Below are 27,354 nucleotides of genomic sequence, written 5' to 3' on the forward strand. Positions count from 1 at the left end.
ACCGGGGAGGGGTGATGACAGTACCTACCCTCCAGTAGCTCCCAGTGGCAGATGAAGTTATCACAGACATATGTGTGGAAGTGCAAACTTTGCCGAGTGTCAGGGAGGGAAAGAACAGTGCGTCGTGGAGCATTAAACAGGGCATCTGACTTAGTCTGGGGGTGGGCGTCCGTGTCAGGGCAGAGTGTTCGAGCTGAGCCCTGGAGAGCGGTTTTGAGCAGGGAGCCCGACGTGCAGAGATGGAGGCCCCTCGGGCTGCTCCGTGAGAACAGGGTGGTGGGTGGTGGGTGCACCCTGGTGGGTGCGGGGGAGCTGTCAGGAGGCTGTGACAACATAGTCCAGGAGGAGGTGGTGGGTGCTGGGAGGAGGGCGGTGGCAGCAAAGATGGGGCGGAGAAGTGGGCAGATTCGGGCTATATTTAGGAGGCTTTGGTGACAGTTTGGACGAGTGAGTGGGCAGGTGCCAGGGTGCTGCCTGTATTTGTGACTTATGCACCTGGGTGGCTGGCAGTGCCGTGGCTGGGACGGGGAATCCTAGAGGAGAAGCAGGCTGTGGGGAGGGGCACTGTGGAGAGCAGGGGACATCTGAGCCAGCCCAGGGCCGTCACCCGCTCTTCCCAGATGCGCTCTGCCCCTCATGCCGCCATGCTTTTCCGCGTACAGCGTTCTCTGCTTGGAACACTGTTTCTTTCTGCTTCCTGGGCCAAATGCCTGTTTGTGCCCCAAGGCCCGGGTCAACTGCCCCCTTCTCTGTGCCACTCAGCTGCATCTGTTGTGGGAGCTTAGCGCATCACTTCGCTAAGTGGGGAGAGGAGGGGGGAGGTGGTCACCTTGGCTCCTGGGAACAGGAAGGCAGGGTGTGTGTGTGTGTGTGTGTGTGTGTGTGCGCGCGCACGTGCACACATGTGTGAATGTATAGACAAAGGAGGGAGTGTGGAGTGTGGAGGACCAGCCTCGCCTGTCTCCAGTGCTTCTGAGAAGACTCTATGTGCTCTGCTGCTCCGGGTCGGGGGCTCTGGAGCCAGGTGCACCTGGATTTGAGTCTGGGCTCTTCCGTGTAATAAGCTCTGTGGCCTTGGGCAAACGCTACCTTTCTAAGCCTGAGGATACTCCTCTGTATTAGATTCTGGCAGCGTGTGCCGCACTGGGCTGGTGCAAGGAGGGAATAAGACCCTTAGCTGGGACCCGGCATATCGAAGGCACTCCGACATGATGAACGTTCACAGCAACCTCCCCCATGCCCAGGGACGAGGTCTCCGCCCACCATACAGGTCTTGTCTCCTGGTTGTTCCTGCACATAGGAGCACGTACCCCTGCGCTCCTGGGGGCACCCAGCCAAGCGACAACCATTATGTGAATATGTGTGTTCTCTGGGAGCTCCCGGAGGGCTGGAGTGCCGTCTTGCCCTGCTTGGCATTGTCTCCCTGGCACCTAGCCTGAGCTGGCACATAGTGGGGTGCCACGAGCATTTATCAAATTAATGAGTGAATACAGAATGCTAGTCTCCTGCTCCCCTTTCTCCTTTCCTCCTTCTTTCCTGTTTCTTTGAGCCCCGCCCCCACCCCCACCCCCCACCGGATCCGGGGCTGGCCTCACTGGCCTCCCTGGGTGGCACAAAGCTGGTGACCAGAACCTAGAAGGGAGGTGAAATGGCCGAGACAGATCTGAGGCGCCTCCTGACACTGCGTGGCATGGCCAGTGTCTGTCAAAGAGCTGGCACTCCTTTATTCAACTGATGGCTGCTGTCACCTTTCACACCTCTGAGCACACTTGAGAAATTATACTTTCCCTTTTTTTTAAATCCCAAGGCTCGTTATTATTTTTATTACTTGCAGGACCTCATCCCTTGGTTTAGGCATCCTAAATGAAGGCTGTAATTTATATTCAGCCATATGGTGACTCTTCTAATTTGTTAATCGTTGTTAAACTTTAACCCGCTATGAGATTTTTACCAGAAGGTATCACATTGCGTGAAGAACCCTTAAAATGGTCTACAAGTTTGTTTCTTCTTCCGAGTTCCACCAAATAAAACCAGTGCAGGAAGACATCCCCCTGCCGTCTGAAAGACTGGTACTCATCCTCCCGAAATCAAGCCATTTCTTTCCCATTATCTTTGGGAGCCTAGGCTAAAGACATGTACGTGGAAAACAAGAAGCAGGGGCGCCTGGGTGGCTCAGTCGGTTAAGCGGCCGACTTCGGCTCAGGTCATGATCTCACGGTCCGTGAGTTCGAGCCCCGCGTCGGGCTCTGTGCTGACAGCTCAGAGCCTGGAGCCTGTTTCAGATTCTGTGTCTCCCTCTCTCTCTGCCCCTCCCCCGTTCATGCTCTGTCTCTCTCTGTCTCAAAAATAAACGTTAAAAAAATTAAAAAAAAAAAAAAAAAAAAAAAAAAAGAAAACAAGAAGCAGCAAGCAGTTTGATTTTTCCCCTTTTTTTCCTTCAGGAAATTGCTCTCTTATGCAAGAGAAACGCAGGTTCACCCACAGCAGAGCAGTCATATGATAAGAAATCTGTCTGCGAGAGAGGGAAGCTCATTTCCCTCTTTGAGAAGCTGCATTTGTTTGAGGGAGACAAGGAGAGCGAAAGCAGTTTTGCTGGGGGACAGGGAAGAGATTAAGGCATCATGACAAGCGCATGGTTTAGAAATGAGCCCAATTAAAAAAACATGAACCCATCTGACCCTCATATGAAAATCCGGAGCTGTCATTGTCCACTCCTTGATTTGAGAGACCAGCACAGTTATTCTGGAGATCATTAAGATTCTGGTGGAATGAGTTCTCTGGTCTTGCTTGTGATTTCCATTTTCTCATTACTGACAGAAGCTGCATTTATGGATCTTTCTCTTTTAAACAGGAGCTTCTCAGACTAATGTTTTAAAAATTGGCCTTCCCAAAAGGTATAATGCCAAAGCTTAAATGGGCTCATCTCGGCTGGTTCTGTGAGAACAGTCCCCCCCCTTCCGCCCCCCTCTACCATCTAAAAAAAATTTTTTTTTTCCTTTGGAGATGGGATTCGCAGCCATGGCAGGCAATTAGATTTCAAAGCTGGAGAACTCTGTTGCCCTTTGCCAGGAACTGCTGAAGCAAGCAACACAGCCCATGGGTTTTGAATGCCTGGCCCGGAAGCAGGCCCTCCTGATGCAGCTCTCCCAGGATGGGCTAGAGGAGTGTGTTTGTCTTTGTTCTGCAAAGGGAAATCTAATTTCATCCCCCGAGCCCTATCTGCGTGGTAATTCCGTAGCTAGGCGACACCGGCATTCAAAAGCCTGGGAGATTGCCCACTTTGTGAAATGCTGAGGGTTGGCACGGTCCGGGAGAGGGTCAGCTGCCAGGGAGCAGGTCAGCCCCCGGGCTTGATCCTCAGCCTCCCCCCGTGGCTCCGTTCCTTGGAGGGCTGCTATCTCTCTGAAGACTGAGGGTACCCTTGTGTGCCCAACTCAGCCTTCTCTCTTGCTGCTGGCTGAGTCACGGGGTTTGGGAATGAGATCCTATTTCCAAAGCTGCTGAGAAAATGCCAGCACTTGTTCAAGAAGCAGGCTGGTGCTGTGGCTGGAGCTCTGGACTGGGAGCCGCCTGGAGACAGACCCAGAGTTGGTGGGTCATGTCTGTGACCCCAGACAGTGCTGTTGCTCTCGTGGAGCTTATCTTCTCACGGTGGGGTAGGGTGGTGGGGGGAAGGAAAATACACGACTAAATAACCAGAAAGATACTGGCTAGTGATAAGTGCTGGGATCAAAGTGAAACTAAGCGATGTGAAAGAGCAAGACTGGAGGGCTTCTCTGTGGAGGTGACATTCGCGGTGAGCCCTGATGAGAAGGAGCCAGCCATGCAGACGTCTCGGGGAACAGCATCCTAGGTAGCGGGAACAGCAAGTACAAAGCACCTGAGCAGGGAGTGATCCTGGCACATCTGTGAAGCAGCAAGAAAGCAGGTGTGGCCAGAGACTGGCGAGGGACAAAGACACGACTGGAGATAAAGCCAGAGAGGTAGGCGCAATGATAGGAAGGAAGTTGGGAGAGATGCTGAATATTTTGTGGTAGTTTTGGAGGCAGAGAAGAGACAGATGATCTGGTTTGTGTTTTAAAGAGCATCACCCTGCTTTCTGGATGGAGAGTGGATTGGAGGGGCTTGAGGCGAGAAGCAGGGCTGCAAGTCAGAAAGCTGCTGCTGATCCTCCACATGGGGGCAGGAAACAGTTTTGTCTTCCAGTGACAAAGGATGCCTTCCACAAAACAAATAGGCTACCCTTCTTCAAGAAAATGTTTCCAGGGTTTTTGCTTATTCTGGACATCGAAAGCCTCAATCCAGTAGAGAGCTGGCTGGAGGTTATGAGTGCTCTCTGGAGTATGTTTTACTAACCAGGCCCCAGAAACTCACCTGTGTGCAAAGATCCGCTTTCATGACCACCAGCAGTCCTGCAATAACAAGCCAATGAGAATGGACTTGAGCACAGCATACAGTCAAAGCAAACCCCCACTGGAACGCCGAAAAGGCCACGTGGGGCACCTCTGATGGTATGTGAGCAAAGCAAAATAATATACTCCATGACTGATTTTGAGGGCTGCGTTCGGACCACAGGGCCTGATGCTTAGGCGTCTACGGAAATCAGCACAAACAGGGATACGCGTGACACATGCTATATGCAAATGCCTTACGTATTCATAGAATTCCAAAGTGGTTATCAGTTACACCACACAAAAAGGAGCAAATCATGCGCGTTTGATTGTGTGTGATATTGTATACCATTCAGACTCCTTAAATTCTTTGTGACTTAGGGAATCGTTCACGTAGCTGCCATCATCTGACCAGCTGAAGAACTGTCCAGATGAGCCTATCTCGAAATGTAGAATTATCTGCAAATAAACAAGGATTGTTTTAAATCACTAGGTTTGGAGTGATTTATCACACCGCGGTAGATAACTGATACAACTAACAATCACCGTCCCCGGGTCTGAAGCAGTCACTGTCCCCAGGTCTGAAAGGACACACAACTGCTAGAGACATGTGCTTTAGGAAGGTGGGAACAGGGGAGAAATACCCTAACCTCTCTCTCCTCCCCACTCCCTATTTGTTTTTGTTTTTTGTTTTTTTTTCCAAAGGCTTCCACTGAGCGAACCCAACCAGAAACCAGAGGTTGAGAGAGACTGGCTGATGCAATCCGGAGAGGTCAACCTTCCAGGGCTGGAGATTGATCTGGAGGTGGGCGGAAGGCACACATGGAAATTAGCCAGCATCTGAGGATGAGTGTTGAGTTCTCACACTCCCAATCGGTGCCCGGCCTCCGTGGTCCTGCGGAGCCCTCCATCCTTAGAAAACCCAAACACACGGGGCCAGTTTTTCCAGACGTCACTTGATTTCCTGAAGAAGGGAAAACAATCTGAGACCACTCTGTTGCTGTTTTTCCTGAGCTTTAAGTGGGTGATTTTCTCCACAGTCCGTGTTGTGCTGACCACAGCTGGCTGCCCTATACTCCGCATGAAATAGAAGTAAGAATGCAGTGCTCTCCAACTGGACCAGGGACATCATCTGTCACCCTTGCCTCCCAGACCACGGGAGAGCTTTTCAGTCATCCTTCAGACTTTAAAGAACTCCCCGGGGGGTGCCTGGGTGGCTCAGTCGGTTGAGCGTTCAACTCTTGATTTCAGCTCAGGTCATGATCTCACGGTTCATGAGTTCCAGTCCCATGTCTGGCTCCGTGCTGACAGTGTGGAGCCTGCTTGCGATTCTCCCCCTCTTTCTCTCTCTGCCCCTCTCCTGCTTGCGCACGCTCTCTCTCTCAGAAATAAATAAACATTAAAAAGTAAAAAAGAACTCCCAGGTCCCTGTTGCCAGTGAGCACCACTCTCCCGGTCCCACCCCGTGTCTGGGACTCTATACATTCCTGTTGCGCAGAATCCCACCGGCAGGTCACCACGTGATCACAAAGTCAGTGACCTGCAGGAACAAAAGGATCTTGGCGTGGCCAGTGGACACCAAAGATCTGCTGTGGGGCTTGGAAGGAACCAGGGGTACTTTTTCTTTCAATAGGCACTGCTGTGGCAGGAAAAATGAAACCCCCTTTTCAACACTGCCCTTTCATAGTCGCCAAGGAGAGCCTTCGCGAGCTGGTGATAATTTCAACTTCATTCTGGAAATGTGTAAGAGATTGCCATTTTCTTGCCATTTTATCCTGAAATGACATCAGATTGGAGAGTTGCCTCGCTTTTGAGAGTGGCTGGGCAAGGCTCCTGGCAAGGCAGGGCTGGAGGGAGAAGCCTGAAGGGTCTGGGCAGGTTGAGTGATTGAGGAGCAGGAGAGTTTTCAGAAAATTCTGAAAGACAGACAAAGCCAAAGTAACTCTAGCTTCTCGCAGAAGACCCCCAAAGAGGACCAGCCCCAAACAGGACCGGCTGAAGGGAGGGCAGAGGGGAGGCTGCAGGAAGACAACAGGGCAGAGACACAGCCAGCTATTATCTATTAGAGGTAGAGCCTGACTCCGGGAGGGGCGGGAGCCTCCTCTCCAGTGTTCGCCGCCAACGTTGGAAAAGCAGTAGAAGGAATTGGCAAAGCAGCTACTCTCCTGGGAGACAGACCTAATGGGCCCGTTTCATCTTGGGCCTTATGAGGCTGGGGTCCTGTTTCAGGTAGCGACTCCTTAATGAGGCCCAGCGTGGAGAGGCTGTACAGCTGAGCTATCTATCACACAGCGATAAACAGGGCTCCTCTTGTTTCCTGTCTTTTTCTGCTACAGAATCCAGTCCCATCCATCCTCCTAAGTGACGAGCCATGGTCAACACCCCGTTTTTCCCATCTACGGCTGGAGGATAATGATGCCAGTTCTCATTGTGCTTCTAGACCTTGGGACCCGAGGGACCAGCCTTTTTTTTTTTTTTCCTGCCAGAGATAGGGAAAGGACGGGCCAGTGTTTCGAACAAACACTTACCCTTCTTCCAGTTGAATAGACGCGGGGAAGGCTGTGGAAGAGGGAGAGGGGCAGCCTCGAAGGCCCGGCAACCAGGCCAAGAGGAGCATTCAATCAGAGACCTGACATTTGCCTATTGCCCTCTTATCAGACTCGCTAAGTCACTGGGGCCTTTGTGCCGCGGAATTGGGAAGGAAGGAATGGCCCGGCCCAGCCAATCCCGTGTCCGGCCCTCTGCCCAGGCGCCTGCCATTAGCATTTCCCTGACATCTGACTGATATCTTCATTTCACTTCGGTAAACAGGCCACCTCAAGGCCAAGGTGACAGTGACCTCTGGCGCTGCAAGCAGCACGGGATTCTCCCCGGAGGCCCTGGTAGAGCACTTTCGCATGGGCCAGGGCTCTTATTTCCCACCCCGCCACCACTCCGGTTAGTGCTGACGAAATAAATAAATAAATAAATAACCGTCCTGCAGAACAGACCGCGGGTGTGCTGGGCAGAGAAAGAGAGGTGAGGAAGGGCAGCAGGGAGGGCTGGGCGAGGCAGAGGGGGAGGTGTGACTTAGAAGGTCGCCTTTGCTTCTCTGCCACTAAGAACAATGCAGCTGCCCAGGAAACACTACCAGAGGCAGCCCGGCTATTAATAGGCTGGAGCACGCGGGCGGCCAAGCTGCTGCATTTCTGATGTTTAAATCTCCAGTGTGAAGTTGCTTGCAGGCTCCGATTTTGCAAAGACAATTAAATATAGATTCTTTGGGGTGAGGGTTGGGAAGGGTGTGGGTGGAATGTAAGCCTGTGTCGCAATGCTATTTAATCCTGAGTATTTCAGTGGGTCTACTCACATGCTCAACAGACCTACTTGAGCACGTGAGGTGTGACAAGTGCAGGGTACAACCAGATGAAGCCCCCCCGCCCCGCCCCCAGGAAACCCGTGGCCCAGGGGGGTTGCAATCACTACCTCCTGCAGGGGCCAGGCAAACAACATACATAAATGATGCAGACGGTGTGAAACAATAGGGAACGGTGGGGTCTGCGTATAAAGCATAGCTGTGTCCTCTGTACAGGCATTGGGGGCTGCTCAGCCCCAATAATTATTACCGTGCAGGCATAACAGCCCAGTTTTGCTATGCCTTATGATTTTTATTTATTTTACATGTTTATTTATTTTGGGGAGTCGCAAGCAGAGGAGGGGCGGAGGATCCAAAGCGGGCCCTTGGGCTCTTTGCTTCTGGCAGTGAGCCCGATGTGGGGCTTGAACTCACGAACCAGGAGATCATGACCTGAGCTGAAGTTGGACGCTCAACTGTTTGAGCCACCTAGGTGCCCAATGCCTTATGATTTTTAAAGGAAAGACATACATTTGGAATTTCGTGTGAGGTTTTTTTTTCCTGGTTTTAAAAAATATCGTGTGGGCCAAACAAACCACATCTGCAGGCCTGTTGGGCCCAGGCAAGATCTTATAATAACATATGATAAAAGTTGGTATAGAAGGAATCCCAGAAGCTGATGAGAGCCTAGAGGTGGGCATTTAACCCATCCAGGGTCAGGGGTGGATAGGCCTTCGTAGTGAAGGAGAACTGTCTGAACAATGATAATGATGGAATAAATCATGGCAAAAAGTTTGGGGGAACCATTCCAGGCAGAGGAGTAGGAATTTTGCTGGATACATTGCATCTGCCAGCTAAAGACTGGTTCTCAGCCTTTGATGCAACCAAGGGTGGCCATCTGACAAACGGTGTCTGTCTCATGACCTTAAAGCGTGGGGGGTTGGGTGGTAATCTGCCCTCCCCTCACCCTCCCTGCTTCCATATTGCTGACTGACCTGGCCATCAAGAACACAGATTGTGGAGCTAGTGATTAAACCTCTTTGGCTTTGGTTTCTGTAAAACTGAGATAATATTATCTACCCCATAGGGAGATAGGTTGAAGGATTACTGTCTACAAAGTATTTAGAACAGTGCCTGACATGTACATTTGCCACCCGGGCGTTATTCCATCAATACGGTTCTGCTGACAGTATGTTCTGGGGGGGGCAGAGCAAGAAGAGAGTTGGGAGCCCAGGCCCCAGCTCCGGCCTTGCACCTGCACTGATTCGCACAGACAAGTCGACTGCTCTCTCGCTTATGCCACTGCGTTCTGCACCTCTGACGCAGGAGCCCCGCTAACCTTCAAGTACAATGAGTAATTCAGAGATCGGCTGGGGCTCTTCCGGCCTGTGAAGAAATTGCCTCCAATTGCCCCTCACTGCATAGCCTGGCAAAATCCGGAGGGACGCTGATACCCGGTCGCTTGTGGCTCCTGGAAGTTGTGAGCCCAGGTTTCTCTTATGCCACCCTGTCCCACACCCCATCGTGCCCTCGAGTTCCCACATCAGAGACAACAAGCAGGTACCCACAGGAAGTTTGAGGAGGCTGAGTGGGCTTCACTGAAAAAGGTGGCTGAGTGCCTGGGTAGAGCAGGTATGTGACCATCATGCAAACTCTGAGCCCCCTGCCAGACCCCATATCTCCCTCTCCCCCACCTTAGGAGCCCGGTTTTTCCAGTTGCCTGTGAAGGCCGCTCAGTGCCCCTACCGTCCTCTGCTTTCAGGGTGCCTAAGGGACGAATGGCCCTGGCCGCATCTGCACGGAGGCCTGGCCACCCCCCCCCCCCGCCAACCCCATGACTGAGAGAGGCAGGGATACGAAGGCAGCCCTGCGGACACAGAAGTCCCAAACCTCGGGGACCATTACAGCAGCCCAGGACATTTCCGCCCAACCTTCCCTCCCGCTCATTTTCACGCGGAGTTCAATTGCATTATGGTCTGACTGCTCTCTGAGCCATGGCGTTTCCCTTAATAAAACCCCTGTACATCCGTTCCAGTCTTGACATCTGCTTCTCTGGTAGCAACACACTAAGTTTCTTGGAAGAAGAAAGAGATGTGATTAGTTCTTCCACACTTAGGGGATTTAGTCCATCCCGGGGCCATTTGCATATCTAAAGAGAACAATGCCTCACTAAGAGTGGTATTTCAGACACCAGGAATACATTTTAGTATTGGTAGAGCCCTTCTGGCTGCCCCTGTACATAAGGGTCTGCTCTGTCTTTATACAGCTGGGCGAGTGAGAGTACGATGCCTAGGAGTTGGGAAAGGCCTACAGCTTTGACTACACCCATTTTAATCCCGAGGAGGAAATGGGAATGATCTCATATACCAGTTAGGATGCTTTGGGTAGCAGGTAACAGAAACCCCAACTCAAAATGGCTTAAACATGAAGGAAGATCTATGATCCAGGTAGGGTATCTCCAGGGCTGGTTAACTACATGGTTCTCTGTGTTATCATGCACCTGGTTTCCTTCTGTTCCACCACTCCGGTATCCTAGCCTATCAGTTTTGCCCCAGGCCTCTTCCCTCATGGTGCCAAGGTGGCTGCCACAGCCCAGTCATCACACTAGATGCAACAACTTTTTGTCAGAGACAAAAAGAGACTGGGTTTTTCTATGTGTCTCATTTTAAGAGTGAGCAAACTTTCCCCAGAGTCCTGTAGCAGGACTGTCTGTGGTCAGAACTGTGTTACATGCAATTTTGTATTCATCATTGTCAGAGGGAGTGGGACTGCATGTTTGGCTTGGACAACTGGGATTTACTGATGTCTGCCAGGGTAAAAGAAAAGAGAGTGGTAGGATACTTTTTGTTGACTCTGGGCTAGAAGATCTTGATCCTTCTAGCTCTATATTCTCTGGCTCTTATTTTCTCCTTCCTCATAGTTTATGCTGAGATTTTTTTTTAATTAAAAATATTGGGGCGCCTGGGTGGCTCAGTCGGTTGAGCATCCGACTTCGGCTCAGGTCACGATCTCGCGGTCCGTGAGTTCGAGCCCCGCGTCAGGCTCTGGGCTGACGGCTCGGAGCCTGGAGCCTGCTTCCGATTCTGTGTCTCCCTCTCTCTCTGCCCCTCCCCCGTTCATGCTCTGTCTCTCTCTGTCTCAAAAATAAATAAATGTTAAAAAAAAAATTAAAAAAAAAATATTTATTTATTTTTGACAGAGGAAGAGAGAGAGCATGCACCTGCGTGCACACGAGCAGGGGAGGGGCAGGGAGAGGGAGAGAGAGAAAATCCTAAGCAGGCTCCACACTGCGGAGCAGAGGCCGACCACAGAGCTTTATCTCGTGAGCCATGAGATCATGGCCTGAGCCAAAATCAAGAGTGAGACTCTTAACCAACTGAACCACGTAGGTGCCCTTACACTGAGATTTTTAAGAGGTGATCTATTGCAGTTAGAAAATTGGCCTCTGATGGACCTGGTAGCTATGTGAGCTCAGGCCTGTGTTTTTTCGAACACAGTATTGCCACTAGGATTCTTCCATGGATACAGAACCAGAAAGAAAATCTTGGTCTGTATCCCTTTACAAGTGAATATGTCCTGCTTTGTGTTTTACAGATAAATATAAATACAGGTATGGATACAGATATAGAGGTATGGATAGTGTGTGCATGCACGCGCGCGTGTGTGTGACTACGTCGACATTTAGCATATGCACATTCACATCCTCCTATGTGTAGAAAGCATGCCTAATGCATAGCAATTCAGTCACTCAGCCATTCAGTACACTGAGGTATGTAGAGTAGGCAAATTCATAGAGACAGAAAGTAGAATGTGGTTTCCCGGGGTTGGGAGAAGGGGGAGCAGGGAGGTATTGTTTAATGGCTACAGAGTTTCAGTTTTACAAGATAAAAAGAGTTCTAGAGACGGATGGTGGTGACGGCCACACAACAGTATAAATGGGCGTAATGCACCAAATTGTACACCGAAGAATGGTGAAGATGCTAAGTATTGTTAGGTGTATTTCACTACATGCAAAAAATTCAAGCATGTCTATTCCCTGCTCCCGCCTCACTGTGTGCATGCAGTAGGTAGTTAATGAATAAATGAGTCACTGATGAACTGCATGTCTGACGATTCATTCTTCATATGTGCTGACTCAGGCTCAGCCTGGACTCGGAATCCAGCCCTCGCTCACAAAATTCACCTGCATCGATTTTACTGACGATTTGTGTGTTGGGGGCACGGTCCCATCCCATAATAGTTCGCAGCAAAACCTTGCAGATTTTGACCACTGGGTAGTTTTCCCCCGTCTGCCCTGTCCATCCCTTCTGTCATGCAAAGGAATATTGCTCCCCTCACTGTCAGAATCAGTAAATTCTTGGGGCTCCGTAAACACAGTGCCTCCAGGAAACCCGCTTTTGCTAGGTGGTAGTTTAGGGAACACACCTGTTACCAGAATATTCCCCATTCTCTGGGCGGGGGAGGTGGTAGTCTCCTCAGTACCTCTGGAGAGCACAACTCTAGGAGGCAGTCCTCATGGTGTATTCTGGAGTTGTGCCCTGGGAAGTAGGCTCTGGAATTCTGTAACAGCAGCCCTGGGTATCTACACTTCTCACCTGCTGTTCCTCAACTATTTGTTCTTACAGCTTTCCCTGAATGCGATTCCGGTGGATTTCATCATTTTGTTCCAGCCATGGACATGCGTCTTTTTTTTTTGGCCGGGGGGGTGGGTGGTCATGGGTTTTTATATTGAATGGCATCTGATATCCTTCTAGCAAGAGATGAATGGCTGATAGCTAGATACTTGCTAAGTAGATGCACCGTGAAAAGCACTTAGTGACAGAGTAGATCTAAATTCTCATGAAGAGTTAGATTTCACCATGGAGTTGGCAACATTAATCAGAGAGCATCCCGTCTCCAGCTGACTGGGCCCAGCAAGCCAGGGCACCGCTTCTCAACACCAACCAGGGTGGATTCAGTAATGCCACATTTGGTAAAAAAAAAAAAAAAAAAAAAAAAAAAAAAAATAGTAATCCAAAAGTTGCAGTATTATTATCACTAAGTCAATCCTCAAAATGCTAGCAGAGGTTCGAGTCAGGCAAGACTCAGTCTACCTTTAATGGGGCCATACCGTGTCCAACCTGACCCAAGTCTAAGCTTGAGGACACCAGACATCCCTCCAGTCCACTTTATGACAAGATAAAACTGTATTTAAAACCACAGTATATCAGTGGTTTTCAAAGCATTTTCTGTTTCAAAAGCCTGAAGCATTTAGCCCCATGTTTCACAGCCCAGGGAAGATGTCTCAGACCTGGCCGTGTCCCTGCCCCCGGGATGTCTTACCTCCATCTGCTTGCCTTTCCATAGCAGCACTTTTTGATCTAAAACTAAAGATTGCTTAAAGCCCGTCTTCCTCCCTTTTGTAGGGAAAAACCCCTAGCTGCTTTTACCACAATCAATTCTGCCAACCTTATGCGAGGACTAGATGGGATTGGGTTGGGAGTAAAAGCTTTGCTACTCAATGTGTGGGAGTAAAAGCTTTTGCTACTCAAAAGCTTGCTACTACTTTGCTGTTAGGAATGCAGGCTCCCAGGGCCCCAGAGCTACTGAATCGGGCTCTGTTTTGACCAGCTCTCCAGGTGGTTTGTTCACACATCAGTCTTTTCTTTTTTTTTTTTTTAATTGAGATGTAATTGACATATAACGTTGTGTAAGTTTAAAGGGTATCACATGTTGATTTGATACATTTATTATATTTATTACCGTGTGATTACCACCATAGTAGTTAGCTAACCACCTTCATCAGGTCGTATAATTATCATTTCTTTCTTGTAGAGAGAATACTTAAGTTCTGGTTTCTTAGTGACTTTATATAATACAGTATTATTGCCTCTAATCCCAATATTGTACATTGGATCTCCAGAACTTACTCATCTTCTTTTTTTAATATCAAATTTATTGTCAGATTGGTTTCCATACAACAAACTTACTCATCTTCTAACTGCAAGTTTGTATGCTTTGACCAGCTTCTCTCCAGTCTACCCTTCCCCAGCCCCTGAGAGCCACCATTCTACTCTGTTTCTAGGAGTTCAGTTTTTCTAGATTCCACATATAAGTATTTGTCTTTCTCCCTCTAACTTATCTCACTTAGCATTAGTAATACCCTCACGGTCTATCCAGGTTGCAAATGGCAGGATTTCCTTCTTTCTCACGGCTGAGTAGTATTCCAGTGTGTGTGCATGTGTGTGTGTGTGTGTGTGTGTGTGTGTGTGTGTGTGTGCGCGCGTGAGAGACATGTCACATCTTTATCCATCCATCTGTTAACGGACATTCAGGCTGCTTCCCTATCTTGGCCATTGTGTAAAATGCTGCAAAGACCCTGGGAGTGCAGATTATCTTTTCAAGATCCTGTTTCTACTTCCTTTGGATAAATACCCAGAAATCAGATTGCCAAAAATCAACAAGCGGGACTGCATGAAACTGAAAAGCTTCTGCACAGCGAAAGAAGTGAGCAACAAAATGAAAAGGCAGAATGGGAGAAAATATCTGCAAACCATCTATCGGATAAGGGGTTAATATCCAAAATACGTAAAGAACTCACAGTTCTATAACAAAAAACGTTGATGAAAAACAGGATTACAAACAGAACTATGCACATGAGTCTTCTAGAAGCCCCTGCTGTAAGTCACTGGCACAGATCCAGGCACTCTGCAAGTGCTCAGTGAAATGTTAGTTAATGATTGCAGGGGTTTGAACCTATTATTTTTATGAAGAAAGAATCTCAAATTCTCCTGTGTTGTAAATAGTCTTAAGGCCTTTTAAAGTCACTGTCTTATCTAAATCGAAAATAGAAAGCAAACAAGAAATGAGCAAATGAGAGAGACTTAAATTCTTTGAAGCAAAAAAAAAAAGGGGGGGGGATGAAAGAAAAGAAAAATATATTGAGTGTTTTCTAGGCCATCTGTGTGAAGAAATAACAAAACCAGCCTTGAAACACCAACAGGAGAGAACACTGGAGTGCTTTACTTGATGGACTTATTGGAAATGCCTCTTCCTGGTTCAGGGAAAAAATATTTCAAATATATTTGTCATTTTTTTCCCCCTAAGCATACTTACAACTCCTGGTAAAGCCCACAACTGGTTGTCTGCTCTTTTTGATTCTACTTACCCTGTGTGGTTAAGAATTTCCAGTTTACCCAGCAGGGTACGTAACCTCCCCTTTCCTGGGAAAGAATTTCTGTGCTCTGGCTGGCAGCGACCCTGGCTTCTTAGCAGCTGCCCAGCTCACCCAGCCCGCCCTGCCTTCTCTCCGACAGGGTCCCTCCTGGTGGGTGTCAGGAACAGTGACTTAGTGTTCCGCACAGGGGAGAGAGAAGAAGAGGGGGCTGTCTCCCAGAACGGTGAGGCTCTTCTTTTATGAGAAGAATTTTCTCCCTGTTTCCTGGGAAATAGCTGATAAAGGACAGTTTGTCTGCTGCTATTTATGTATACCTAGGCCGAACAAATCCCCAAACCCTTCTCTCCCCAGCCCCCTCCGGAGCTGGCACTTTGAAAACATGGGACAATAATGAAAGCCAAGAGCAGGCATCCCAGAATCTCCCCTTCCTTCTCTTGCCTGCTGCTGAAAAGCTATGCCAGCTGCAGCCACCGTCCAGGGGTTGGCTCCTAGAAATTCTGCCTTTTGGCAGGGGGAGGGGGATGTTGGTACCAGGGGATTTTTGAGAAAGGGGGGTAGAGTAATCAGAGGGCACATCCCTGCAGCCTGTGGCACCACCCAGCTGCCTGCCCCCTCCCTGGGTGCAGATCTTTGCCCAGCAGCTTTGCTATCAGCAAGCATTGCCGGCGTAGGGGGTGGGCTCAGTGACTTTCTGATAATCCTCTCCCCAGTTTATCTGAATGAGTCCAACGTCTGAATGGCTGCAGCAAAACAAACCAGAAAACTCCAGGGTGTCCCATAGAGTGTACCTGCAACTTCCTGTTTACAAGCTCAGTGCGAGAAGCCCCTGGGACCAGTTCTGCGTGTGTCAGTTTTCTTTCTGCTTCCTCTGAGATCCCTGACGTGCTAGGGCAAAGGCCTTCCCTTCTGCCGACAGGAAAAATAATACGCTGGGAACGGGAGCTTGAATGTGAAGGCTGTTCAAAAAACAAAACAAAACAAAAACTTGCAAGTTGGGGTCTGGGCCTATGAGGTTGACTTGGCCTCAATCTTTTGGTCCCCCTGGGAGCATCCCTCGGCCCACATGGGCTCCCAGCCTGAGACCCCATGAGCTAACCCACTCTGGGACTTAAGGGGGTCAGCCTTGGGGAGTGGGGAAGACAGCTGCAAGACAGGCATAGATGTCTAAGCCCTGCCACTCCCCACCTCACCTCCTGTGTATCCCTTGCCTGCCATATTTTCCTTTCCTGGACCGAAATGAAATAGACATTCTGGGAGGTGGTGACTCGGCAAGTGGTGCTCCCAAGAGCACCTGAATGACCTGGGAGATGTATTTCCAGGTAGCCGGGCATCAGGGCCTCGCTTGCCTATTGTGGGGGTGCTGCTGAGGCTGCTGTGGAAAGAGTGCAGGGACTGGCAGCATCGTCTTCCCCTGGGAGCCTGTTAGAATGCAGAGTTCAGGCACCGCCTGGACCCTGTCATCTGAATCTGCATGTTAACCCACCCCTTCCCCTCACCATCCCAGGGGATTCCTGCACACGTTCAAACTGGAGAAGCACTGCCCGAGGGGATCCAGCCCTGCGGCCCGGTTATGAGGAAGCGTGCACGGACTGTGGACAAGCCATGCTTTTAAAAATCTCATGGGCACTTGGACTCTTGGAACTGATCTGGTTTCTCTCTTGGCTAAGAAAAGCAGGTTTCAGGGGCGCCTGGGTGGCTTAGTCGGTTGAGCATCCGGCTTCGGCTCAGGTCATGATCTCGCGGTTCGTGAGTTCGAGCCCCGCGTCGGGCTCTGTGCTGACAGCTCAGAGCCTGGAGCCTGTTTCGGATTCTGCGTCTCCCTCTCTCTCTGCTCCTCCCCTGCTTGTACTCTCTCTTTCTCTCTCTCAAAAATAAATAAACATTAAACAAAAAAAAAGTAATGAAAGAAAGGAAAAGCAGGTTTCATTCAACTGAAGTGTTTGGCTTATTTGGCCTTGCGGGTAAGGCATGCCATGCATCAGAGACCCAATAAGCACACAGGTGAAAGGAGAGTTTCTCAGATGAATATGACACGTCCTGAGACCAGAAAATTCAAATGCCAGAGGGGCCAGGCAGGTGACAAAGATGCATCTAGTGGGCTGGGTGGGCCTGTGGGGACTGGACAGCCCAGGTCCTGCCTGAAGGGGCACCTGCTACCCAACCCCGGCCCATCTTTGTCATGCGGGGACCCAGTCCAGTGTGGCCAGATCATATTTGTTCAGAGAAACCTGAATTTGAATTTTTTTTTTTTTGAGACCACCCGATACTGAAACATTAGCAATTAATTAAAACATTTTCTTAAAGACAGGAAACATGGGGTAAACCTAACCAGGCATGTCATGGAGCATCTTGGGGTCCTGGGTCTGTAACCTTAATTGGGCCCCTCCATCCTGGATGAGCTCACAAGCTGGTGGGGGAGATGGAAAATTGCAGTATAATACTGTTACTGGAGCCCAGAAAAGGATACTCAGGTCAACCCTAGGCCTTCTTCAAATTGTCCATTTATTATTCAGAAGTGTTCGTTGATCCGCTGCTATGAGCCAGGCTTTATGCTGAGACTAGGGATAGAACAGCGAACAAGACAGACGCAGTCCCTTGCCCTCAAAGAGTATGCAGGCTGGAAAGCAGAACAGAGGGGCTGGAAGAGGGGGATGGTGTTCCAGGCAGGGAGCGCTACTTATGCAGTGGCCCTGAGGTGCAAACAGCACGTTGTAGGTGGGGAGCTACAGCCAGATCAGTGCTAGGGCAACTTGGTATATGACTGAGGAAGGGGAATGAGGTGAGGCCAAAAAAGAAGCGGCCATATGACAGAGGCCTGTACTGAACATACAATTAATGAGTGTGAACTTGGACCCTTGAGTCCTGAAGGATCACAAGTAGGGAAATGATGTGGCTGGAATTCAGTTTTCCTAAATTCACGTTAGCTGTTGAGAGGTGGGTGGGTTTAATGAGCAGGAAGCTGGGGGAAATGCCAGAACTCCAGAAGAGCAGTCATGGGTACTTGGGCTGTGGTCCAGGAACAAGGTGCTAAAGGCCTGAACTGGGGCATCGCGCAGGGATGGAGGGGGGGGGTGTAGACTTGAGGACCCTGCAGTTGATATCAGCAGGGCGATGCCAACTTGATGAGGACCATGGGAAGAAGGAGCCAGTGTTTCCGGCCTGCATGCTTGCTGGATGCAGATTGTCACTGTTGGGCGACTCAGAATCTGCCTCGGCTGAAATCCCAGTTCAGTTCTACCCCTTATGCTGTGAGTGACCTGGGCCAAGTACTTCAGCCCTCTGAACCTCAGGTTCCCCATCTGAGGAAGGGGGACCAGAGTACTTGGCTTCGTTGCCGTGGGGATGAAAGGAGAGAGATGGTGGAAAGCAGTCAGTGCATTGCCTGACACACAGTAGGTGATCAGGGATAGAGTTCTCTCATTCTCCAGGCTGCCGTCACCAGCCCATCAGGCTGGCGGGCACTGTGAAATCTGTTATCCCTCCAGCAATAGGTTGTAGTTCAAAACACTCTCAGATGGTTGACAAGGGGCTAAATGGCAGCCCATCCCAAATGATATGCCCATGTCCTAATCCCTGGAACCTGTGAGTATGACCTCATTTGCAAAAAGGGTCTTTGCAGATGTAATGAAGTAAAGGATTTTGAGATGAGGGGATCATCCTGGGTTATTTTTGTGGGCCCTCAATTCAATGACAGGTGTCCCTACAAGAGACCCACAGAGAAGACAGGAGAGGAGACAGTAACTATAGGTAGAGAATGGAGTGGTGCCGACATAAGCCAAGGGATGCCACAACCACCAGAGGCTTGAAGTGTTCTCTTCTAGAACCTTCTGAGAGAGCGTGGCCCTGCTAACACCTTGATTTCAAAACGAAGAGAATGATAGTTGTTTTCGGCACCACCACGCCTGCCCCAGGTTTGTGGTTATTCGTTACAGTAGCCACAGGAAATGCACACAGTACCCTCGCACAGCCTCTGAAACCACGTGAGAAATAGGTGCATTGGCAGACAGCACTGGCCACCCCCATCTTATAAAGTGGAGGACCAAGGCTCACAGCCAGTAAGCTCCATGAGTGGTGAGCCTCGAATCCAGTTTTCCTGAGTTCTCCTCCACCCGCTGGCCTTTCTGGAACATTCTCCCATCTTCCTTCCTTCCTTCCTTCTTTCCTTCCTTCTTTCCTTCCTTCTTTCCTTCCTTCCTCCCTCCCTTCCCTCCTTCCTTCCCTCCTTCCTTCCTTCCTTCCTCTGTGGATTTTGAGCTGTAGTTCCCTCTGTAACCAGGGCAGATTGGCAGAGTCCAAAATCAGCTGCTTCCACGACCGGGCAAACAGCCAGTGGGGTCAAGGGCCCTTCTGAGAATGTGGAAAGCAACAGCTAGCCGCCAAAGGTGTCTGTCGTGCATGATTTCATTTGCACGGAGCCCCACGGAGGGGCTCACAGAGGTACCCTCCTAGAAACACAGCACTGAAGAACCAAGCCATGTAAAGCATTCATGTCTGGTGAGAGGTGCTCCTTTGAATAACTTAACAATATTTGTAATGCAGATACACCTGGAAGTCTTCGTTTTTCCTAAAACAAGGTGGGGTTTAACAAACACCAACAAGCAAATAAAAAGAAAGCAGTGCATAAGTAAATGTTCTGGTCCTGAATGTCTGTAGTTGAATTTGCCTTTACCTAATGTTATACTGTGACTGTAAATTTATCGGAAGGAAGGACATCTATGATAACAGCGGTCATTTATGGAGGACTTAATAAGTGCTGGGCCTCTGTGCTTTTACCTGCCTTCTCAGAGAGTCTCTGTATCCTTATCATCCTCGTGAGGATATAGTATTACTGCTTGCTTTTTGCAAATGAAAACACCAAGACCGAGTGAGTTGTGTACCTCACGCAGGGCTGCACTTACAAGTAACAGAGCCGGGACTTCAGCCCAGGCTGGACTGACCCGGGAGATTGTGCTTTTGATGGAAGCCCCTGGTTCTCAACCCTGGCTCCACACTAGAAGCACCTGGAGAGCTTTAAATAAGCCTCCCGCCAGGTTGCCATGCCCCAGTGAGTCTGAAGCAGTTGGTCTGGGAAATGGCCCTGCACTGGATTTTTCAGACCTCCTCAGGACATCCGAATGTGCAGCCAGTGGGGAGAACCCCGGCCGGAACCCCTTTCAGACGTTGTTGTACTGCCTCCTGCTTCGGAAGGCCAAGGAGCCCTACTTCAAGGGCCAACATTCCCTTCCTGATCGTGCCACGTTGTCCCCCCAGCACGGCAGCCTAAAGGGAAATACACTGCCGTCTACACAACACAGCTGTTGGGATCCGTGGAGCGTGGACTGTGAACCAGAAGCAGGCATTGCTAATCAGGATCCCTGCGTGATGTAACGTCGTCTTCTTGACACCGTCCTCCTTTTACAGAGAAGGAAACTGAAGCACAGAGGGGTGGGTCATTGGCGCAGGTTGTGGAGTTGAGGGCAACGGCACCAGGGATCAGACTCAGGTTCCCATTTCCTGGTCAGCACTGTCATCCACGGTGCTGTGCACTCACACACACCTCTGCCTGCACAGTCTCTGTGTCTGTTCATTAAGATCGTGAGTGGGTTCATTAAGATCGTGAAGGGGTTAGGGATGTGGTGGGGAGGGGGTTGGGGGTCTCCCTCCTGGCCTCCAGGGCAGGGCTGAGAAGGAGCAGGAGGTGACCAGGGCCACCACCACCCTGAGGCCTGGCCTGTCTCACCTCTGCTCTCCCTCTGGGCCCTTCAGGTTTGGCCGCCCCAGATGTGGTCGAGAAGGGCCTGAAGAACAGAGCACCCCCAAATCCTGTGGCTTCGCTTGATGTTCTTTCTGTCTGCAGACCCTTTCGTTCAATGTGAAGGCTATTTGTAACAGGTCAGCAATAATTAAAAATGCGAAAAAGAGGGGCGCCTGGGTGGCTCAGTCGGTTAAGCATCTGACTCTTGATTTCAGCTCAGGTCAATGATCTCGTGGTTCGTGAGTTCAAGCCCCGCATTGGGCTCTGCACTGACAGCACAGAGCATGCTTGGGATATTCTCTCTCTCTCAGAATAAATAAACATTTAAAAAAGGCAAAAAATGAGACTACTACCTTTGTTGAGAGTTTGACACGTGTATGCAGCAAGAACCAGCGAGTGGTAAGAATCAGCCCTCTCCTTCAGTTCTGCCAGCATACCAGGGAGAATGGTAAAGTTCACCCCATTTTACCGATGAGGAAAGCAAAGGTTCATCACTCACGTCACTTGCTTAAGATCGTCAGCCGTCTGGGAAATGGCCCGGTCGGTATTTTTACCTGCACGGTTCAATGCCATGCCCACCCTGCTGCATAAGAGAGATTGCTGTTTCCTGCCCATCCTCCTGGGTACACTGCCCAGGCCTGGACGATAGCGGACGTAGACTGTGCTTCAGGTGGACCATGCACCTGCAGAGGCACGCTTGCTGGGCTCACACCCTGAACCGCTGCTTACCTTGCAAAGCTGGAAACAACCTCTGCAGGAATCCGGAGATAACTTGCTCGCTGGACGGGGCAACTGAGGCCTGTGAGGCAAAGTGCTTTGCCCACGGTGACCTGTCAGGCGGCTCTAGACCGGGACTAGAACCCCGGTCCCTCGAGTTTACATGTGGCTCTCTGTCTATCCCCTACAGGTCTACTAGGTTCATTCGTTCGTTCATTCTTCCCTTCGGCGATTCCCTCGTTCATTTGTTCACTTGCATGAGCAGCATTTCGCTGCCTTTGCAAATTCCCTTGCCGATATTATTTCCTTTGATTCTCAAAACAGCCTTGGGAGGGCAGTGATCTTATGACCCTTACTACAGAGGAGGAAACTGAGGTTGAGAGAGAGGACGCTAGCTGTCTGGGACTCCGGCACGTAAGTGGCAGAGCTAGAATTTGAAGCCAGGTCTTCTGAGAAAGGGAGCTGGCTGGGGAGTCAGGAGAGAGGCGGCCCAGGGCGGCAGCATGGGTAGATCAGGGGTCGCGTTGGCCTGCTGGGGGCTTTGCCTCTGTTCTGAGGGTTAGGGGTGAAGTCACTGGGCTGGAGTTGGAAGTAGGGGTGAGGCTGGGCTGGTGGGCCGAAGGAAGCCACGGAAACAGGTGTCGCTAAGGTGGGGCCATGGGAAGGATCACAGCAGGTGTCTGGCCAAGAGTCTGAGGAGAAAAGTCTGGGCACTGCCATCTCCTGAGGGAGGGTGGTTCCTGCCCACCGAGCCACACCAGAGGCCACAAGGCCGGGCAGTGTCATCCCGGTCTGTGTCACTGGGTGGGAGTAACTCAGGACAGGCACGGTGGCCTGTGGCTCATGCCTGGTCATGTCTCCCTGTCCTAAAGAGCTGATAAATTCAGGGCAGTGGAGAGTTTTATAGTTAGAAAGGGCTTTTGAGATTCTTGGGGCCAACATCTCCCCTGGGGCCGGGCTAGTAGCTGGGATGAGGACCCGTGGTCTGCGAGAACAGGGCAAACGGGGAAGCGGTCTACACTGAATTAACCAGCGAGGATTTGTCCCCTTGCAACTTTAGTTCCTTCCTTGTGATTACACGGAGGAGTCTCACCTGGGTGCTGGGATGTCTTTGTCACCTCTCGGAACACTTGCTCGTCTCCACCTCCACCCCCTCACTCCCAGACCCAGACCCCCCGTCCTCAGGAACCGACAGCATCTGACAAGAGACGTAGAACCTTGTTTGTTGTCCATTTTATTTGCACAGCTGTCGTCTCTCAGTGGCAAATGGGACTGGCTCTTCAGTTATGGCAGTGCTAGGAAGTTTTTGTTTAAATTAGTGAATTGGGTTTTGAAAAGAGATAGGTATAAAGTCAGTAATTGCATCGGCTTTTTGACAATCTGTGAGGTAGAAAAGGAGGCGACTGCGGTGGGGGGTGCTGAGCTGGCACCCCACTCCTCTGCAGATAGAGTGGCAGCCTGGGAAGGGCCTTGGCTCAGGCGTGTGCAGGGAGGCACCTTCCTTGCCTCTTTTCTCTCCTGCTGCCCTAGAGGTGCCTCCATTTCGTGCCTGGGAGCCAAGATTCGGTGGATGCGGTTCTCCAGGAGAGTGTCCCTTTATCCCAGCTTCCTTTAACGTGGCTGTACCTTCTGATCTTGTCTCAGATTGGAGAAGCCCAGACCTTGGTCAGATTGCCCACTGCTGCCTCTCAGGGGACTCGGGAAGCCCAGCCAGGCACCTGTTTCTGACTTCCGGTCTCTGCTTCCGCTGTTGCTCTCCTACGTGATCCCACCTCCCTCTCCCCAAACTGGCTGTGGGATCACCTCCTCTTGGATGATTTCCCAGGTCCCCAAAGCTGGGGCACTCTGCTGTGGGCTCTCTGTACCTCCCTGCTGCTCGCCTCTTCTCTCATAACTCATCACGGGATATTGTTGTTCTTACCCATTTGTACCCCCGTTGCGTTATATATTCCTTGAAGGCAGGGACAGCATCATCCTTCACTTGGCATTCCCAGAGCCTGGGACCTGGCACATTGAAGGCCCACGGTGAAGTTTGTTGCACAATATAATAACAATAATAATAATAACTGCCGTTTATTGAACACTATGTCAGACATCATGTGATGAAGTTTACAATATTTCATTTAATCTTCATAACAACCTCAAGAGATTAGAACATTCACCATGCCCATATTTTTTAGAGAGAAAGAGAGTGTGTGTGTGTGTACATGCTTGCACCAGTGGGGGTAGGGCAGAGGGAGAGAGGGAATGTCAAGCAGGCCCCATGCCCAGCACGGAGCCCGGCACAAGGCTTGATCCCATAACCTGAGCCAAAATCAAGAGCCAGATGCTCAACTGACTGAGCCACTCGGGTGCCCCTCACCAATCCCATTTTTAGAACGAGGACACTGAACTCAGACATTAAGTATCTTGCTCAAGGACACACAGCAAATGACAGAACCGAAACTTGAACCAATGCAGCCTCCAGAATCCATGTTCTCGGGAAGTGATGGGAGGAAAGTGCACATGACAGCCAGTCTCCCTCTGTCTTCTCTTTCTGTCTGTATTTACACACACACACACACACACACACGGTGATACAGCAGCGCTGGAGAGACTGGGGCACAGATGCCTACCCTTCCTGCTCCTCTCGGTTTACTGTTTGCTGATGCAGACTCTTGGTCCCTTCCAAGACCAATGCTGTGGTGGCCTGTGGGTGCATCCGCCCTCACCGTGAAGACTTGCCAGGCCGCCCACCAGGGCCCGGCTGCCCACCGGGAGCGCATTAGTCAAGCCATCCCACGGCAGGATTATGCCTCTGCCATGGCGATTTCGAGGCCCAGCTGCCGGGCCCGTGTGCAAATTTGTGCTGATTTGATTAGCTTGTTTAGTCATCGCCGCTGATGAGAGCGGGCCGCGGCCACCAAATGACATTCTGCTGCCTGCAACTCTGTAATCGCTTTTGGAAGGGATATTATGTTAATATCTCACACGAGAGTCTCTGATCACACAGAACGATGGGGCGACCGGGCCCAGGCCATATGGTGCATCCGAGGCCCTCCTTTGTAATCCCGGGTAATTGAAATCCTTGGCCTCATTCAAACGCGGAAAGCTTCCCATCTGATGGGTAGCAGAGGGCCCTTTAGCAATTTACTCACCAGTCCTTATGGGAACGTTAGTTGGGGGATGATGGTAGGGGTTCAAGCCAGAGAAACTTGACCCTTTCTCAGAACGTAAATCCCTGGTACCTGATTGTTTAAGAGGAAAACCAACAAGAGTAACTACCGCTTTACCGAGCCCTTCCGGTGTTCTAGACACTGACAGGACTGTGTCTGGTGCCTTACTGCGAAGTCACATATCCCTCCCCTTTCGCCGATGAGGAAGCTGAGGCCTAGAGAGCAGCCAGTTTGTCCAAGTCCACTGGCTAGAAGTGAAGGCACGGAGACTTCTTCCGGGCCTGTCTCACCCCAAGCTCTGCCCCCAGCCAACTGCAGTCAGACTGGGAGCTCCCATACCGGTGCTTTGCAAACTTCAGCAAGTGTCAGAAACCCCTGGAGTTCTCGTTAAAACGAACAAATTGCCGGGCCCCACCCCAGAGTTAGAAGTCAGTTAGATCTGGGGTGGAACCTGAGAATTTGCATTTCTAGCATTCCCAGTTGATGCCTGTGCTGCTGCGGTCCCAGGGACCCCAACTGGGAGAACTGCTAACTTAAGAAAACACCTACTGTAAACCGCGTATGGGAGGTGTTTCCACTCCCATTTTTCTGAAAGGGAAACTGAGGCTTGGATAGCTGCTTTTACTTTCCAGAAGCCTCTAGGCTGGTATGTAGGACTTGAAGGAGGTGACCTGTCCACAGCAGGAAGGTCACAGAGCTGGGACTCAGCCCTTGCCGTTGATTTTCCATCTGAAGCTGTGGTCTCAGAGAGGCACCTGCCGCATTTAGCTTTTGCCTCTAGCAGAAAGAGCACAGAAAGTGGTATCGATGTTTGTTCCTAACACGTCGTCTCCGGCAGGGCCCTGGGAACCTGGTCGTGTTCTCCTGCAGTCTTGGGCTGGGCCCCAGTGGGCACCTCATGAGAGGATGTGTGCACAGGCCAGCCGGCCCTTTCTGAGGGCTGCTTAGGTCTCCCCTTGAAGCCGACCTGTGCTTGCACGGGGGTGGGGACCCCAGGCTGGGATGGGCAGCCTGAGGGGCCAGAACTCAAGCAGGTAAGGAGCTGGGAGGCTCAGGGCAGAGCACGTGTGCTTTGCTCGGTTTCACTGTCCACAGTATTGTACCATGGAACCTCGTGACAGTTAGAGACTCCCATTTTCTTACCTGGTGATCAAAGTCTGCCCAGGCTGGCCAGCCAGATGATCCCTGATCAACCTCCCTTCCTTCTCCTCCGTTCCCTGCCTTCCATATTGCCACCAAGTGAAGGACAGGGAAACTGTTCGTGGAGCATCACCCCGGGCCAGGCACAGACCCACACAATGTCATATATAAGATGTAGTGTTACCACATTCCCGTTGTACAGATGACACACACTGAGCCTTGGAGAAGCTCTCCAAAAGTCACCCCGCCAGTGAGTGGGACAGAGCAAGGGTTCAGAAGTGAGGCATGCCAAGCCCATACCCAGGCCTCTGTCCACTTCCCTGACTGCCTCCTGCCTCCCTGTCCCTTTTCTTCAAAGGCTGATGAGCATTTCCCAGTCTCCTGCAGAAGTGTTGTTTTCAGTGATTCCCAAGCATATTTGCAGGTTGAAACTTTTTTCTTTTGTTCTTTAAAAAAAAAAAATGTGCAAAGCACCTCATGAAAATCAGATACTAGGGAATCAAGGTTTCCTGACTCATCCCCTTGACTCCAAAAAAAAAAACATCCTTCCCGCACAGGACGGCTGGGTGCCTGTCATGTGCTCGCCTGGCTTGGAGCTGCGGAGGGGACCAGGAGGGGTCCTGTCTGCGGTGTCTAATGCTGTATCCTCAAGGCCAGCAAGCATCTGGCACATGGCTGGTGCTTCACAAATATGCTTGTTTGTTGGTGCAAATATTTAGATCTTATGGCTCCAAGTGCTCAGCAGGGCCGCCCTCTGCCAGCCAGCCCTCACTGGCTGGCCTGGAGAAATAAATGCCTCTTCTGCCAGGAGCTTGGGGCACCAGGGCATTGTGGGAAGTAAGACCTCCTCGGAACCACATGGGTCTCAGGCCTCTCAGGGCCTGTTCTGCCCCTCAGTGCTGAGAGACCTTGGGAAAGTCACCTCTGCCCTCTGAGCCGCAAGAAGTCCCCTCGCAGGGTATCTGCCACTTCAGCAGGTGCAAAAAGTCTTCTGTGGCATCGCAGTGTGCTAAGGAGGCGAGCTGCCGCCATGGTGCTGCGGTGAGAGTAGGAATTTGGACTGAAGGAGGGAGAAATCGGCACTGTCCAGAGGGACAGCACTCTTTAATGTGAGCTGAGTCATTATTTTTATTTTTATTTATTTATCTTTTTAATAGAAAAGAAAATTTAAGTTTGTATACCTGGGGGATGCCACACAGACGTGAAATCCCGAAGACAGGCAGGATCTAAACTAATTGAAATGAAATGGAATGAAACACGCGTGTCCTCTCAGAGCAGCAGCCGTTCTCTCACATGCTTGGTACCCGTACGGGGCAGCATGGGCAGGGGGCATGTCCGCTGCGGCTGAGGGGTGGCACAGAGGGAGATGTGCTGCAGCTCAGAGTTCCCAGATCATTTTTGTCTTATCCTAACGTGGCTAATGACACTTAGCCTTTTGGAGGTCCTCTAGGACCTGCTTTTAGGAGGAAGACAGAAACAGGCTCTTGAAATTACCCACGACATGACTTCATTAACTCCCACTTTTTGTTTATTTGCTTTTTAACGTTTGCTCATTTCTGAGAGACAGAGACAGAGACAGAGCGTGAGCAGGGAAGGGGCAGAGAGAGAGGGAGACACAGAATCCGAAGCCGGCTCCGGGCTCCGAGCGGTCAGCACAGAGCCCGACATGGAGCTCGAACTCACAAAACCGCGAGATCGTGACCTGAGCCGAAGTTGGACGCTTAACC

The 27,354-nt window shown here is 50.6% G+C and overlaps 1 long non-coding RNA gene across 17 annotated transcripts in view; it reads left to right on the top strand.

The window, feature by feature from the left end:
* The window catches only part of LOC109267523 (uncharacterized), a 384,515-nt gene that overhangs the window by 302,119 nt on the left and 55,042 nt on the right, over positions 1 to 27,354 (top strand). For 14 of the 17 annotated variants that reach the window (XR_008423756.1, XR_008423762.1, XR_008423755.1 and 11 more), the window contains 2 exons: positions 6,025 to 6,134; positions 6,728 to 7,328. This is a non-coding gene — a long non-coding RNA (uncharacterized LOC109267523). Of the gene's footprint in view, positions 1 to 6,024; positions 6,135 to 6,727; positions 7,329 to 8,082; positions 9,756 to 27,354 lie in introns of those variants that run through there. The other 3 variants (XR_002080145.2, XR_002080146.2, XR_008423761.1) reach the window with 3 other exon arrangements.

This window comes from Panthera pardus, unplaced genomic scaffold (assembly GCF_024362965.1).
Source record: "Panthera pardus isolate Hobbes unplaced genomic scaffold, ASM2436296v1 HiC_scaffold_2, whole genome shotgun sequence".
In the NCBI taxonomy this organism is placed as follows: domain Eukaryota; kingdom Metazoa; phylum Chordata; class Mammalia; order Carnivora; family Felidae; genus Panthera; species Panthera pardus.